Below are 18480 nucleotides of genomic sequence, written 5' to 3'. Positions count from 1 at the left end.
GATAGGACTCTGTACACAATCAGAGGTCTTGAAAATTATAAGTTAAATGACCCTTTCCAACAGGACTAGAATACATTTCCTTAGCAATGAGCTCCTTTTCCATCTCCTATCCTGGCAGTGCATTCAAGTAAGTATGGCTTTGGTTGATAAGAACCTTCCTAACTCTCTTAGAGACAATAATAATAATGAAAAATTCAAACAACCAAAAGAATGCTCTATCATATCTAACATGAACAGCAGGGGAATGTGCCTGACTGCCAATTAACAAGAAGTCAAGTCTAATTTCCCACCTGCATAGTACTTCTGAACCTGTCAGAGGTAGAGAAACTAGCGAGCCTTTGTTTCGACATTAGGAACAACTTCTTGAAGAAATCCAAAATAGCATTAATTAAAGCAAAAATATATATATAATTTTTTTCTTATTCTCCAGTGCTCTCAATTTCAGGGGGAAAAAAGTTCCATTTTTTTTCAAAAGGTCAGGATCTCTAACATAATGTAAAACTAAACACAGGTTGGAGATAAGGTCATATTTTGATAAGAAAAATTGGATGAATCAAGGTACTCAGTTCCTAAAAGTTCAGGAATAGTTAGATGGATTTGACCTGTGGGTTTACTAGCATAGGTAGCATAGGGAATTTCCAGAGAGGACAGGCCTTCTTTTTTTAAGAAAGATTTTATTTATTTTGAGTTTAACAATTTTTCCTCCATTCTTGCTTCCCTCCCTCCACCCCCCACAGAAGGCATTCTGTTAGTCTTTACATTGTTTCCATGGTCTACATTGATTTCAGTTGAATGTGACAAAAGAGAAATTATATCCTTAAGGAAGAAAAATAAGGTATAAGAGATAGCAAAATTACATAATAAGATAATTTTTTCCCCCTAAATTGAAGGTAAAATCTTTGGTCTTTGTTCAAACTCCACAATTCTTTCTCTGGGTACAGATGATATTCTCCATTGCAGATAGTCCAAAATTTCCCTGGTCATTGCACTGAAGGGATGAGCAAGTCCATCAAGTTTGATCATCAGCCCCATGTTGCTGTTAGGGTGTAGAATGTTTTTCTGGTTCTGCCAATCATGCTTAGCATCAGTTCATGCAAATCCTTTCATGCATCCCTGAATTTCCATCCCTCCTGGTTTCTAATAGAACAATAGTGTTCCATGACATACATATACCACAGTTTGTTAAGCCATTTGCCAAATGAAGGACATTCACTTAATTTCCAATTCTTTACCACCACAAGCAGGGCTGTTATGAATATTTTTCTACAAGTGACATTTTTACCTTTTTTCATAATCTCTTCAGAATACTCTGACCCTGTAATGGTATTGCTGGATCAAAGGGTATGCACATTTTTGTTGCCCTTTGGAGATGATCCCAAATTCCTCTCCAGAAAGGTTGGAGGAGTTCACAGCTCCACCAGATTTTCCATATCCCTTCCAACATTGATCATTGTCCTTTCTGGTCATACTTGCCAGTCTGACAGGTGTGGGATGGTATCTCAGAGATGATTTAATTTGCATTTCTCTGATAAGTAATGATTTAGAGAAATTTTTCATATGACTATGAATTGCTTTGATTTCCATAGCTGTAAATTGCCTTTGCATATCTTTTACCCATTTATCAAATGAAGAATGGCTTGGTTTTTTTTTTTTTGAAAATTTAAATGTTTTCTGTATGTTGTAGAAATGAGTCCTTTGTTAGAAATACTAGTTGTAAAAATTGTTTTCCAATTTAATACATTTCTTTTGATCGTGGTTACAATGGTTTTGTCTGTGTAAATGCTTCTTAATTTAATGTAATCAAAATTATCTTGTTTGTTTGTAATGATGTTCCCCATATCTTCCTTAATCAAAAACTGCTTCCCTTTCCATAGATCTGACAGGTAAACTACTCTTTTACCTTCTAGTTTGTTTATAATATTGTTTTTCATGTCTAGATCCTATATCCATTTTGACCTTATCTTGGTATAGGATGTGAGGTGTTGGTCTAATCTAAATTTCTTCCATATTAACTTCCAATTTTCCCAACAGTTTTTATAGAAGAGAGAGTTTTTATCCCAAAAGTTGAACTCTTTGGATTTATCAAACAGCAGATTACTATAAACATTTCCTGCTATTGCACCTAGTGTATTCCACTGATCCACCACTCTGCTTCTTAGCCAATACTAGACAGTTTTTATGACTGATGCTTTATAATATAATTTTAGCTCTGCTAAGGCTAAGCCACCTTCTTTTGTACTTTTTTCATTGAATCCCTGGAAATTCTTGACTTTTTATTTCTCCATATAAATTTACTTACAACTTTTTCTAATTCATTAAAGTATTTTTTTTGGAATTTTGATTAGAAGGTCACTAAACAAGTAGTTTAGTTTGGGTAGAATTGGCATTTTTTTTATTATATTAGCTCGACCAATCCATGAGCAGTTGATTTTTCCCAGTTATTTAAATTTAAATCTGATGTAATTTGTGTGATAAGTGTTCTGTAATTGTTTTCAAAAAGTTTTTGAGTCTACCTTGGCAGGTAGACTCCCAGGTATTTCATATTACCTGAGGTTATTTTGAATGGGAGTTCTCTTTCTAGCTCTTTCTGCTGCTTCTTGTTAGTCATGTATAGAAATGTTGAGGATTAATGAAGGTTTATTTTATATCCTACTAATTTGCTAAAGTTGCTAATTATTTATAGTAGATTTTTTAGATGAGTTTTTTGAATTCTCTAGGTATACCATCATATCATCTTCAAAGAGTGAGAGTTTTGACTCTTCTTTCCTAATTCTAATTCCTTCAATTTCTTTTTCTTCTCTTTTTTGCTGAGGTTAACATTTCTAATACAATATTGAATAGTAGTGGTGATAATGGGCATCATTGGTTCACCCCTGATCTTATTGGGAGTGCCTCTAGCCTATCCCCATTGCATATAATTCTTGTTGATGGTTTCAGATAGATACTGCTTATTAATCTGAGGAACAATACATTTATTCCTACACTTGCTACTGTTTTTAGTAGGAATGAGTGCTGTATTTTGTCAAAAGCTTTTTCAACATCTATTGATACAACCATAGGATTTCTGATAGGTTTGTTATTGATATAATTAATTGTACTAACATTTTTCCTAATATTGAACCAACCCTACATTCCTAGACAAATCCTACTTGATCATAATATATTATCCTAGTGATAACTTGTTATTTTTTTGCTAAGATTTTATTTAAGATTTTTGCATTTATATTCATCAAGGAGATAGGTCTATAATTTTCTTTCTCTGTTTTAACTCTTCCTGGTTTAGGTATCAGCACTATATTGGTGTCATAGAAAGAGTTAGGCAGAGTTTCGTCTTCCCCTATTTTTCCAAAGAGTTTATATAGAATTGCAACCTATTTGTTCCTTAAATGTTTAATAGAATTCACATGTGAGCCCATCTGACCCTGGAGATTTTTTCTTAGAGAGTTCAATAATAAATTTCTTTTTCTGAGAAGGGGTTATTTAGGTTTTTTAATTTCCTCTTTATTTAATCTGGGCAACTTATATTTTTGTAAATATTTATCCATTTCACTTACATTGTCAAATTTATAGGCATAGAGTTGGGCAAAATAGTTCTGAATTATTACGTTAATTTCCTTCTCATTGGTGGTGAGTTCACCTTTTACATTTATGATACTAGCAATTTGGTTTTCCTTCTTTTTTTAATCAAATTGGCCAGAGATTTATCAATTTTATTGTTTTTTTCCATAAAACCAGCTCTTGGTTTTATTTATTAGTTCAATAGTTTTCTTGCTTTTGATTTTATTAATTTCTCATTTAATTTTTAGAATCTCTTATTTGGTATTTATTTGGGGGGGGTTAATTTGTTCTTTCTCTAATTTTTTAAGTTGCATATTTATTGGATTGATTTCTTCTTTCTCTAATTTATTCATGTAAGCATTTAAAGATATAATGTATCCCCTGACATTCACTTTGTGTGTGTCCCATAGGTTTTGGTATGTTGTTTCATTATTATCATTATCTGGGATGAAATAATTAATTCTTTCTATAATTTGTTCCTTGTTCCACTCATTTTTTAAAATGAGGTTATTTAATTTCCAATTAGTTCTGAGTCTATATCTCCCTGGTTCAATATTGCATATGATTTTTATTGCATTATGATCTGAGAAAGATGTATTCACTATTTCTGCCTTTCTGCAATTGATAATTAGGTTTTTTTATGTCCTAGTACATGATCAATTTTTGTGTAAGTGCCATGTACTCCAGAAAAGAAAGTATATTTCTTTCTATGTACATTCAATTTCCTCCATAGGTCTATCATACCTAGGGTTTCTAATAATCTATTTTCCTCCTTAACTTCCTTCATGTTTATTTTATGATTCAATTTACCTAAATCTGCGAGTGGAAGGTTGAGGTCTCCCACTAGTAGAGTTTTGCTGTCTATGTCTTCCTGTAGCTCTTTCAACTTTTCTTCTAAGAATTTGAATGCTATATGATTGGGTACATACATATTTAGTATTGAAATTACTTTATTGTCTATGGTACCTTTTAGAAGGATATAGTTTCCTTCCTTATCTCTTTTAACACTATTTAGTTTTGCAGCTGCTTTGTCTGAGATAAGGATTGAAACCCCTGATTTTTTTCACTTCAGCTGAAGCAAAATATTTTTTTTCAGCCTTTTACTTTTACTCCATTAGTTTCTTTCTGCTTCAAATGAGTTTCTTGTAAGCAGCATATAGTAGGATTCTGGATTTTAATCCAGTTCGCTATTTGCTTACATTTTAAGGGAGAGTTCATTCCATTCACATTCAAAATTATTATTACTAACTTTTTATTGCCCTCTGTGCTATCTTCCTTGCATTTGCATTTTTCCCCTTTTTTCCTTTTTTCCATATTCTCCAGTGTGTTTTTTCTGAATACTGCCACCTTTGGTGTGTTTGCCCTCCTGCATCAAACCCCTCTCCCCTTTCTTTCCCTTTTCCATTTTCCCCTTCTTCCCTTGCTTCTGTTAGTTCCCCTTTTCTCCCCCTCCCCTTTTCCCCTTTTAATGCTTGAAAGGTAAGATAAGTTTCTTAACTTAATTGAGTGTATCTAAGTTAACTTTAAATTAAGTCTGATGAGATGAGGATTCAGGTGGTTCTCACCTCCTCCCTTCTTCCCCTCCATTACAATAGGTCTTTTGTACCTCTTAATATAATGAGATTTACCCCATTCAGTCTCCTCCATCCTCCTATCTCCTTCATGTCCTAATTTTTAAGGAGGTATTGTTTTTAAATCATTCTGAGTCACAAAAATGTTATGTGTCCATCACATCTATCTGAATATATTTTCTCTAATAGAGTTACATTTCTCAAGAGTTATGAGACTCTTTCTCCCAAGTGGGTATATAGCCAATTTTATCTTATTGGATAGCAGTTTTTTCCTTTACCCCCCCCCCCTTTTTTAACCTTTTCTTGCATCTCTTGAGCCTCCTGAGAGACCTCAGGTCCCAGGCCCAGCTGGGTGTTCTCCAGGCATGCTCTGATACTCTGTGCTAGAACTCACCCTCCCTTAGCTCCTCTCCCCCAGCCAGAGACTCTGCAGCTAAAGTTGGATCTCTCATCTACCACTCACTAAAGTCTCTATGGCTATGGATAGCCCTTTGGCTTCCCCAGCTGCTGTCCTTGCACTGACCTTCTGCTCTTGTCTCCCAGTTCACCCTTGGTCCATTGAGACAGATATTCTTGGTAGGTGTTCTTCTCCTAGCTTCTCTTTCTAGATTTTGTTGATCAAATTTCTGTTAAGAAGTTTCTTTCATGTTGTTTTTTGAGGGGAAAGAGAAGCACTTAACAGAGTCCCTGTCTCCTCTCCACCATCTTGGACCAGTGAGGAAATGCCTTCTACCAGTACAGATTGACATCTTCTCTACAAATTATAGTCCTAGAAATTTGCCTAGAGGACTCAAGGTTTAGGGGCTTAACTAGTATTATCTATTTAGTGTCAGAAACAGGACTTGAACTCAGATCTCCCTGACTCTAAGACTAATTTCCCATCCAGAATGCCACAGTGTCTCTTGCTAACAATATCTAGCACCAATACAATATAATATTTTCCCCAAAACCCTGGGATTTGAAGGATGACTTTATGATATTTCTAAAGTCTATTGTCATAATCCCAATATTCATTTTTGTATTTTGTTTTTTGGAGTTTTTTTTAGGTTTTTGCAAGGCAATTGGATTAAATGGCTTGCCCAAGGCCACACAGCTAGGTAATTATTAAGTATCTTAGGCTGGATTTGAACTCAGGTACTCCTAACTCCAGGGCCAGTGCCCTAAACATTGCACCATCTAGCTGCCCCGATAATCCCAATATTCATGTTTGCCTTTTTTTCATTAGGTCCTCATTTCATCATTGACATGAAATAAGCTCTATTTAATCACAAGTTTTCTGGAATAACATTCAAACAGATATCTGCTATTAGTAGAATAGACTAGGTTAAAATTTGAAACTCCTTTTTTATAATATGGCATCTACTCTTATTTCCTAGAAGCAAATTTGGATAATGAGGATTTCAAGAATGATTCTTTGTCTTTGATATTTTACCTACAATTAGAGGTGCTGCCTCTAATGATGTATACATTTTAGTCAATGTAAGTCTGTTTAGTTTAAAATTCTTTGATGTAATTGTGTCAGTATGAACATCCCTGGCAGAAGTTTAATGTAAGCTTATTTTTAATTTCCTAAATTTAGGATAGAAAATATTATTTCCATTTGAACTTTGTTACCAAATATTGTGTTTTAATTCAATTAAATTTCAAAAGTATTTATTTAGTGGTTCCTAAATATAAGGCTCCAACAGCAAGCTTTTAAGGAGTATAAAATCTAAATTGTAATTAATACATTTTCCACCTAATCTTAAACTTAAGCAAATCTTAACACAATTCTAATTTTATTCATTATAGCTCATATAGAGGCCACAATTAGACTTATCCTTTAAAATTCACTTTGAATGTTGTGTTGGAAACAAATGTCTTTGTTTCCATATGGCTCCATAACTTTGGAGCAGTTTGGCATCAAGAAGTCCCCCCAGAGTTTTTCTTCAGCTGCCATTGGATTCTCTCTTTTCCTGTCCACAAGGGGTATATCCATCCTGTTTGTTGCAGACGTCCATGTGTCTTTGCCTCCCACGCTACCAAAACAAGTAAAAGGGAGAAGCTGTCATACATAATATGGATCTACTCAGAGGAAGTTCCGAATGGAATTGGTGAATTTCAAATAACAGAAGTTGTTTTTTTTTCCTACCAGACAGCCTATCTCCTCTATATCTTTACTTGAATTGTCTCTTTCTTAAAAAATCCTTCAAGGTTACCTCTCTACTTCTTCCTGATCAATACTTTATTTGCAAACAATGATTTTCTTATTCTTAGGCTGCTCCTAGCAACAGCTTTAGCATGCAGACATCATCAGACACACCTTCTCCCTCTTCAGAGTTAAAGCAACAATAAAGCAATATTTATAAAAAGGAAACCTAAGGTTTTTGAACAGAGATCTTTCTTAAGTGGTTTTATCATAGAAAGTCAAAGATACATGAATGGAATGAAAGTAATTCACCATGAGGCTCAGTAAATATTTGTTGCTTTGATTTAATTTAGGTACTGTAGGGCAACGTAATTTAGCCACCTATCCATCTGTGATACAGGCACAAAAGAATGTTGATATCCAAATGATGAGAAGAATTAAGGAATTTCAAGGATACTATATGTTAGCACCATACTAAGCACTTTACAAATATTACCTCATTTGAGCTTTACAACAACTTTGAGAGGCAGATGTTATTATTAGGACATTTTACAGTTTAGAAAACACATACACACAGAGGGTAAGTGACTTGTCCAGGGCCAAAGAGCTAATCTGTATCTGAAACTGGAATTAAATCAGGTCTTCCTGATTCTAGGATCAGCACTCTATCTTGTGTCATTTAGTTGCACAGATCAGTGAATAAAAATATATTTACCACCCATGTCCCAGTACTCTCAATACTAGGTTCATGAATTTATCTTTAGATAATTTTACCTCTACCCGCTTTACTTTTTAAATTTCTGAAAATAGCTTATGGCTAGGTCTTCACTTAACTCCCACCCAAACACTAAAGTTAAAAGTATACTTACCGGGCACAGAATGTTCTTTATTTTTCCCCTCAAAAATGAACAAAAATAAAATGATCTTAAAAATATAGAAAATACAAAATATAGCCGCAATCATCATAATTCTTTCTTTTTGGTGGATCTTATTTTTTCCAATATGTCTATTCAAGATTACCATATGATTTAAACTTACCTTGAAAGATTACTAAACTTTAAGTTGTCAGTGGTGACATCCCAACCTCCTATTCATTTCCTCTCCTAAAAGATCTGATACAGTCCTTTGTGATGTCTTTTATACCACTCTCCAAATATTGTTCCAGCAGCTGACTATGCTATGAACAGCGAAGCATAGTTAAAAACAAAAGAACACCAAATTTGGAATCAAGGCTCTGAGCTTAAATCCTAAGAATGCTAGGTAAATGTGACTTTGGATGGTTGATTTCATCTCTCTTTGTCTTATTTCGCATCAAAAGTTATGGGCCTTTAAGGTTCTTTCTAAATGGAGGTTGGCTAAGTATGGAAAGACTTAACCATGGAGCCTTCAAATCATGATTTTTTTCAGTAATAATGCATGAATTATAGTGCAATTCAGAATATTCCTCTGCCTCTTCTTCCCTTATGGCCTCTTCTACTTCCATGCCAGTAAAAACAGAGTAACAGAAAATTGATTAGAATTTGCAAAAACAAAAGCAAAAACCTAATATTTTTTAGAAAATCTGCAGATTTTAATTTATTTGCTAGTATAAGACTTAACTTATAAAATAAATACATGATGCAGGGAGTGTAATTTTCTGGCATTTTAACTATATATTTATGAAAAATAATGTGAAAAATAATCCCTTGTGCTCCTCTGAATTTTGCACTGTAGGCAGCTTTTCACCTGCTTATCTCCAGCCCTGGATGTATGAGCTCAGATAGAAATTAGATTCACAATTTAAAAAATCATGAACCCCTTCATTTTAGTAATAGAAGCTATCTGGTCTTATATGAATCTAAGACCTTGTGTTGATGGTGCACATTTCTTGAGTCTCAAGAAAGTCAAAAGAAAGATGGCTAAGGAGTCCCATTTTGCTCCCTAGATAAGAGCAAATGGTTGAATTTCATTGTATTGGTAGATGGGAAAATAATAGAAAACTACCTCCATATGAGCTAGCCACATCATAAATAAATATTTTATAAGCAAAACAAAACAAAATAGACACTGTTCACATTCATTTTGTCTTCACATGAGACAGAGGATTGCTTATAGAGGAAGTTCCCATTCATGAAAGGCAGGTCTCAAATTTCATATTAGTTAAAGCATTACCCAGATGTATCACTAGACTATCTTTCAATTAACAGATGAACTCTTGGGTAATGCTCAATTGTGTTGAATGGAAAATTCCACATAAAATTATCTCATAAAGGAGTTACTTCTGGTTATGAAATGAAGGGAAAAGAATTCACAGGGGCATTTATCACAGGCCTTCTGATTCTAGAGGATGATTCTTAATTTTCTTAATCCTTCAATCACCAATTTCACCAAAGAAATTCATTTATTTTAAAAAAACAGTCATGGATTTTTTTTGGAACTAAATGATCATTTCCTCTTTTCCTCCACCCAGTTCCTTGTCCTTCATCCATTTTCTTCCCCTTGCCTCCTTTCTGCCCTTTTCCAGTGGTATTATTCTTTGCCCATTTAGTTCCAGTAACATATGATTTAGAAATGCACATTGTAAGAGAATCAAATCAAACAGTTCTCTCTACAAAGGAGAGAGTGAATTTGGAGGGAGCACAATGTTCTCTTCTAAAATAAAAAAAAACAATAGCAACATAAAATCCATTAAATTATCAAACATTTATTTATTAAGCCTATGTGCCAGGCATTATACTAAATACAGCTGAATTCTATAGGTGTTTCATATCAATACAAATATTTTTAGAGAAGTCATAAAGGAAAATGCCCAGACTATGGAAGGAGCTTTAGATGGCCAGATAGGCAAAGGTCTAAGCAGACGACTCTTAAGGGCAAAGTACTTGACACAACAAAACAAAATGAGTCTAGAAACAGATGAAAGTATGAAAGAAGTCTATCCTGCACATGAGATAATGTCTGTAAAAAGGAGAGAATGAGCTCAGGGAATGGTTTGTAGTCCAATTTAACTAGACTGAAAACAATGAACAAAGAGAATGATTTGAACAAAAGAAGTAGCATAGCTTAAAATATTCAATGTGGTTCTGATTAAATTCCAAAAGAATCCACCTAGAGTCCACATGGCCTCAAAACTAACCTGAACCATCTCCTGTCATGACCTCACAGTTTGAAATATTATTTTTGTGATGAAATCTAGAAGTATGAAACATATTCTGTGAATCATCTCTCATTTTGATGAAATATTAATGTATGCCTAAATCTTATGTTACTTGATCAAAATGGGCAACGAGTGATACTGGTAGAAAATTCCAAGAAAAAGATAAGGGCATAAGGCTTAGGATCAGATGGGATAAGGAAGAGAGGAAAGGAATCAAGGAATAACTTTTAAGTTTCAAAAAAGTGTCAGTGACTTGTCCAAGATCACACAGATAGCATGTAGTATATGAGGTGGAGGATACCAAGCATCTGTGGTAATCTCTCTCCAGGCCCACTATTCTTTTCACTGTATCATGCTCTCTCAAGATGAATGGACCTGCTCCTACAGCTTTCTTTGCAGCTTTTTTAGCTAGGAGTATCCTTTGCTAGGATACCAAAGTGATATCATAAAAATATTAAAATGAAGAGTTTTTCCCCCCAAATGTAGATTATTTGATGTTATTTATAAGGTGGAGTGCCTTGCTCATAATACTATTTATTGTTGATTCCTTCAGGGCCTATTACAAGAAAACTTCCCATCCCCAGTATTTATGGGCATGAGAAGCAACAGATTAGTTCTCTGAGTACCAACAAGTCTAGAAATTGGCTAAAATTGCCATTTGAGTCAGGGCAAGAAAGGGATAATTCTGCTATAACTAAATCATAAGTTGCCATTTAAAAGTGATCATTGGATCAATACAAGGAAAGACTTTCTAAGAATTACGATGTCCCCAAATAGAATTCTTTTCCTGAGGATACTCCATTTAAAAATTTTTTTTATTTATTTAAGGCAATGTGGTTAAGTGAGTTGCCCAAGGTCAATTTTTACATGTCTAAGGCCAGATTTGAATACACTGCACCACCTCACTGCCCCTCTTGATGATACTCTAGAGAAAATGTATGAATATTTCCCTTTAATTTTATCCAAAGCACTCATATATTTGGATAGAGGATTAGATTAGATGCAAGACAAGGTCTCTTAATATTGATATTATATTGCTTAAGTATTAATATATGGCTACCGACCCTTCATTTCTGAGTTGAATCTACTTGTTCTGGAATAACTTTAAGTACTGGAGATAGATTTGCACCCACATTCCTTTCTCTAGTTCTCAATGTCAACAGCAATTTGCATCTGTGACATATCTGGCTCCAGGTCAAGTGAACCTGAGGAAAAAGTTAAATTTTCTGACTGGTTATGGATCTAACCTATACTTGAGTTCACTCATACCACTTTCCTACCCAGCTAAAGTATCATCCAGAGAAATAAACCTTCCACAATTACAGCTAGAATCGATAAGAATTTTTTCAGTGACGACTATGTTATAAACACTATAGTAGCTTCTAGTGAACAAAGACAAAAACAAAATGAACCCTGTCCTCAAGGAACTGTTATTCTAATGATGACTATATAAAATAAAGAAATAGGGGCGACTAGGTGGAGCAGTGGATAAAGCACCGGCCTTGGAGTCAGGAGTACCTGGGTTCAAATCCGGTCTCAGACACTTAATAATTACCTAGCTGTGTGGCCTTGGGCAAGCCACTTAACCCCATTGCCTTGCAAAAACCTAAAAAAAATAAAGAAATAAGGGGCAGTAAGGCAATGCAGTGGATAGAGCAATGCCCTGGAGTCAAGAAGACCTGAATTCAAATTTGCCCTCAGATACTTACTAATTACTTAGCTGTGTAATTACCTTGCAAAAACCAAAAAAAAAAAGGAATAAAGGATTTTTTAAAAAAAGTAATATTAATTTCAAGAGCAAGAGACTATTAATAGAAAGAGAAATTAGGAAAATGTCCATGTAGGAGGCAAACCTGAATTCTCCTTTGAAGGATGCTAAAGATTTATAAGTCAAAGGGGAAGGTATTCCCAGTAGAAGGAACCATTTATGCAAAAATATGGAGGTAGCAGATACTGGCATATACAGAAACATTGACTGATAAGTCAATTTTTGCAACAGAAAACAAGTAAAGAAAGTCTGGAATAAGAATAAGATAGGACCTGAGTAACTACTTTCACTTTTGGATCTGCATACCCAAGGGCAGAGCTGATATTGTTGACCCAGATATTTTAAATTCAATAGTTTATTCCTTGAGTCATATATTTAGCTGCTTAAAGATAATAAATACAGTAACATCATATTAAAATGAACCCAGTGATCATTAAACTCTCTTGCCAGGAAAATAGAATTAGCATTCTGAATTGTTCTTTATGAATTGCAATGGATAATTGTAATCCCTTCTCCATATGGCTTCAAATACATCTGTGTATCAAGAAGTTCATTCCCCATCAGATGGTTCCATTTTGGGTCAGTGATGATTGCCAGAGTCAATGTGAAGAGGAGGGTAAGCCCCAGAAGGCTCCATTGGATTGGGGTTATCTTCCTTCAGATTCTGTACCCATATGAACTATCCAACTTCGACACATTGGACTTTGCATCTGAGCAAGCACAGATTTTCTTAATTGTTATTTTGGTATTTATGCTTCTTGCTTTGGTGAGAGCCCCAGGAAGACAGAAACAATGGTGGGATGGGAATAAATGCTTCACACACACACAAAAAGGGTTAGTTAAATTATTTTCTCCTTTCCAAATACTAAGGTGAATTCTTTTATTTGCACTGCTTTATCTGCTCCCAGCTGTCCCAAGTCTGAGGAACTGTCCACAAAGCTTCTGGGGGGCCTGAGCCTGAGCAAAGGAGGGGGCTATTTTATTTCAGTTTACTAATTGAGACTCCTTCATCTCTGCTGTGTTGTCAATTCTCTGAATACCTTTACTCTTAGCAATCCGTGGGCAGATACCTAGGAGGCTGCCAAAGGTGGAGCTACCAGCTGACTGTTTCATAGTCTTCCTTTTCAGACTTTAGCATTCCAATCCATCTTTTTTGAGTAAATAAAAGAAAAATAATAACAATAGTAAAATGTCACACCAAAAATCTGTTGGCCTCCTAGATTCACCTGCTAATCTTTATAAAGCAGACCCAAGGAGTCTAGATGAGGAACATCCTGGTTTAGCATGAGGTCACCCCCCGTTCTTTAAAGGTAAATAAGATCCACATCCTTCCTTCTGTGTTTTAATGAGGCTTTTGTGGGAGACTTTGGGGATAAAAGTTTCAGTTCGACTTCTAGCAGAGAATTCTTATCTCTCTAGAATTGATGTATCAATTCAAACTCCACTCTTCTTACCAAAAAAAAGTTTTTTTTTAAATAATATTTAGATAACTCAGGGCAGCCAAGTGATTTACCAGCTAGAGCAACTAGTTCACAGTTTAAAAAAACACCAAAAAAATGATGTTCAAATCCAGCCTCAAATGCTTTCTAGCTATGTGACCATAGGCAAGTCACCTAAACACTTTGTCTCCGTTTCCTTATCTGCAAAATTGGGATAATAGTAGGTTCTACTTCCCAGGGTTGTGGTGATGATCAAATGAGATAATAATGAGAAAATGCTTAGCACAGTACCTGACTCCTAGTTCTTTATGAATATTAACCATAATGACAAATTTATTATAAAATTATAGTTAAAATAAATACTATAGAATAATAAATTATATACCATATATAATATATAAAAATAATAAATATTAGTATTAGTATTCATGTACTGTAAAAACAATGGGTTGATTTCTTTCAGTTTATCCCTGTTTTGATTACTCAAATAAGAGAGAATAAGGTCAATGTTAGAATATAAAAGCCTTGTCCCATTTGAGCCTTAATTCATGTATCACTTTGAACCAGTAACTTAATCTTATCTATCCTTGGTTTTATTTGAGTTAGGTGGAAAAGAAAGACAGACAGGAGGGAGGGAGGAAGGAAGGAAGGAAGGAAGGAAGGAAGGAAGGAAGGAAGGAAGGAAGGAAGGAAGGAAGGAAGCAGGAAGGGAAGGAGGGAAGAAAGGAAGGAGGGAGGGAAGGAGGGAAGGAAGGAAGGAAGGAAAGAAGGAAGGAAGGAAGGAAGGAAGGAAGGAAGGAAGGAAGGAAGGAGGGAGGGAAAGAGAGAGAGAGAGAGAGAGAGAGAGAGAGAACAAAAGAAAGAAAGATAGAAAGATAAAGTAAAAATAAAAGTATGTTTCATTCTGCATTCAGACTCTATCAGTTCTTTCTCTGTAAGTGGATAGCATTTTTCATCATAAGTCCTTTGGAATTGTCTCAGATCATTGTATTGCAGAAAATAGCTAAATCTTTCACAGCTGATCATCATACTCTATTACTGTTACTGTGTACAATGTTCTCTTGATTCTGCTCACTTTGCTTTATATCAATTCATGTAAGTCTTTTTTCCCCCCTGAAAGCATCCTGCTTGTCATTTCTTCTAGCTGAACAATATTCAATTACAATCAAACCCAATAAGTTGTTTAGTCATTTCCCAATTGATGGGCATCTCCTCAATTCCCATTTCTTTGCCATTATAAAAATGACTGCTATAAATATTTTTGGACTTATATATCCTTTTTTCTTTTCTTTTCTTTTCTTTTCTTTTCTTTTCTTTTCTTTTTAAATCTCTTTGAAATACAGAACTAGTGAAATAACTAGGTTAAAGGGTAAACACAGCTTTATAGACCTTTGGGCATAGCTCCAAATTGCTCTCTAAAATTGTTGTATCAATTCAAACTCCAACAGTACACTAGTGTCCCAATTTTCAAAAATCCCTCCAAAATTTTTCATTTTCCCTTTTTCTGTCATATTATAATAATGTTTGTCCTTCATTGTCAAAGAAGACCACAAGATCAGGGTTGTGATGACATGACAAGCATGTGAATTGGATTTGAATGAAGGTGTGCTATGCTAAGTCACTAGCTTCAGGTTCTTCTCCAGAGCCATCTGAGTCCAATGGTCAGATGTGAATCAGGATGACTAGAGATGGGCCTGGATGTGAGGCAGTCAGGGTTAAGTGACTTGCCCAAGGTCACATAGCTAGTAAGTTTCAAGTGACTAAGACTGGAATTGAACTCCTGCCTTCCTAACTCCAAGGTCAGTGCTCTATCCACTGCGCCACCTAGCTGCCCCTCTCATTTGATTTTTGAAGTTCTTTTTGAGTCTTCCAGGAATTCTTTTTGGGTTTGTATCCAATTCACATTTTTTTCTTTGAGTCTTTGCATTTTGACATTGGTGTACTTGAGTTTATTTTTTGATCTTCCCTTATCCATAGTAACTGTAGATAGTCAGGTTCTCTTTTAGTTGTTTGCTCATTTTCCCAGCTCATTTCTTAATTTTTAACATTAATTAAAATTGGATTCTGCTCACAGGGTGGAGGAAACACTATTCCAGACTTCAGTTGTTTTTCCTTTTTTTTTTTTGCTTTTGTTTTGGTTTTGGGGTTTTTTGTGCTGCTGTTTTCAGAGCTAGTTCTGGGGATCTGTAAGTTTTCAGTTCTTCTAAGATGGCATGATTTTGCAAGAGGTGTGGTTACTGCTCTACTGGGCTGTGCTCTGGCCTATAAGTGACCACAAGACCTCTTTTCTGTTTTGGAATTGTGATTAATGTCCGTGATTTATGCAGCTGCATGCTTTATTGGGTCATTTCTGCTCTTTGTCCTGAGACTGGGAAACAAATATAAGAAATGCAACAGAAGGATCTTTTTGTAGTTAAGGATCTTTTGTAGCCTCCTTCTGATCAGTTGTCCAACCCCCATACAATTTGTGAATTAAGAGCTCTGCTACCACTGACAACTTAGTCACCCCCAAAGTCTTATGCTGGTTTGTTCTCTCCTCTTACTCCAGTGAAACAGACCTTTTTGCCAACCTTCTGAGTGGTCTTGGCCTTAGAAACTGTTCTATCCTGACCTTATGTTGGTTTTCTGTCTCCAGAATTATTTTGATGTATTATATTAATGTTGTTTGCAGGAGGATTTGGGAGAGCTCAGCCAAGGCCCTGAATTACTCTGCTATCTTGACTCTGACCCTAGTGTGCTTGTTTCTAATTATCTATTCTCAAATTTTTAAAAGGAAAGACAAAACTCACATTCAAGGCAGAGAAATTTTATACAGTTTTAATGCAATTCCCTTTGAGATATTTTGCCAAGTTAGTCATTGTTCAGAATTCTCAAAGAAATAGTCCCTAAAATAGTTACATTCTTACTGAGAGTTCTGAGACTGTTTTGTTTCTGAGTTTTGAATGTGACCAGCTGTAGTAAACTAGAAGTTTTTGACACTACTACCATGGCATGATTGTGCTAATTAAATAAATATTATAAATGAATAAACAAACCTGATCATAGAAAGAAGAAAAGAATTTGAGTAATAATGATAAGCTTGATTGTTTACAAACACAGGACCCAGAAACTGAAGCCAGAAAGTTAAAAGAAATTAGATATGGTCAGATATGAATGGTCAGAATTCAGAATTCTGTCAGCTAAGTTTGATACTAGAAGTGATAGATAGTTCAGATGCTATTGATGAGTATGTCTGTCTGAGTGGAGAACATAATTAAAAGCAGAAAATCATTCAGGAAGGAGCTAGTCATTCAGGAGATCAACTTGTTTGACTGGGATGTCATGCTAAATGAGGTTTTAGTCTAGTATAGCATGTAACAATTCAGCCCTGCAATAGAAGCAGATTTTCAGTATATAAGTTTCATGTATTAAGGAACCTTTATGGAAAATTTCTGAGAAACAGAAAAAGGATGCAGAAGTTTATACAAAATTGAGAGTTGTACTGAACACACAGGTTAGCCTTATATAAGTGTCTTCTTGACAGATTTCTATTTAGTGTGTGCTTGCTCTTTTCCACAAATGTTAAGTGCATATTTATTTACATATTTATTTGAATGTTTTGAATTGATTATTTATCAATTTTCTTTTATATATAATAAGTATAATATTCCTATTTGCTACGTAAATGGTTATGTTTAAGATATGGAAGTGTTGTTACTGTGAGGGACTAATTGCATGTAAATAGAAATGCCTTAATAGAGGGTTAAGAGCTAGAATGAGGAATTGGAAAAAGTGTATTCCACTACATCAGAGTTACTCATCAGTTCCTTTAGAGAATTTGAGTATGACCATCTAGTGAATTCTCTGATAATCTAGACTTGCCAATGCAAGGGCAGGGTGCAGTAAATCAGTTAGTCAAAAGGGTGAGTATGTATACACTAGTCAAGGTAACAGGCTATATTACTATATTAATATGTTACCCCTTTATACATACACAAAAGAAAGAGGAAAAAGTATATGTATGCTTGGAGTTCATATATATGTAAAGATGTATGCATGTATATATGTGTTTGTTGGGGTGGCTGGGTTTGATCCAGGGGTAGAAATCCTTGGTTAACTGCAAGCTTTAAATGACTTTCATAAAGGGAATGTAACAAAATTTATTCTACTTTTTAAGCTTATAATCCATATAATACAACTATAATTGTGCTTTAAATATCAGGACAGGCAAGGGCCACAAATGCAGCATGTTAACACAATCTCTCATAAAATCAAGGGTCATCCCAACCCTGCATCTGCATGCTTAAAGTTGAACCCACCCTTCAAACTGATTCATTAACCATCACTTCCAAAATGAGGTAAGAATAGTAAAGAAAGGGATACCAAGAGGAATGAATTGGATATCAAAACATCATGTGGTGACAAAATACCTCATATCAACATAATAGTTTGTTGTCCATTGCTAGAGGGTGAGGTTTGAGTTATGGCTCCTAGGATTTGGTAATTTTTATAGCATTTCCATTCTGATGGGGATGAGGATGAGGGTGGGGGTTGCACTCTCTCCCTGTCAATGTGTTGTGCACAAATATAGCTCAGGAAGACTGAAGGGGGAGTAGATATTTTATAGAAAGGGGAGAGCCTTGTTCAAGTACATCTCCTTGGATTACCACCTCTGAGTTCAATGACAGGGGGATATCAATCATGAAAGTTGCATGAAGAAGAAAGTTCTTAGCACTGAAACTTCCTAATCTATCCAAGAAAAGAAAAGTGCCATCTAGTTTCAACTCCCTCAGTGTAAAGATAAGAAAGCTAAGCCCTAGAGAGGTGAAGAGACTTTTCTAAGGTCACATGGGTTGTTAAGGAGCAAAAATGGGACTTGAACCCATATATTCTTACTATGA

Source organism: Macrotis lagotis, chromosome 2 (genome assembly GCF_037893015.1).
Source record: "Macrotis lagotis isolate mMagLag1 chromosome 2, bilby.v1.9.chrom.fasta, whole genome shotgun sequence".
In the NCBI taxonomy this organism is placed as follows: domain Eukaryota; kingdom Metazoa; phylum Chordata; class Mammalia; order Peramelemorphia; family Peramelidae; genus Macrotis; species Macrotis lagotis.
The sequence above is the reverse complement of the archived record's forward strand: the minus strand, read 5'-3'. Positions refer to the sequence as shown.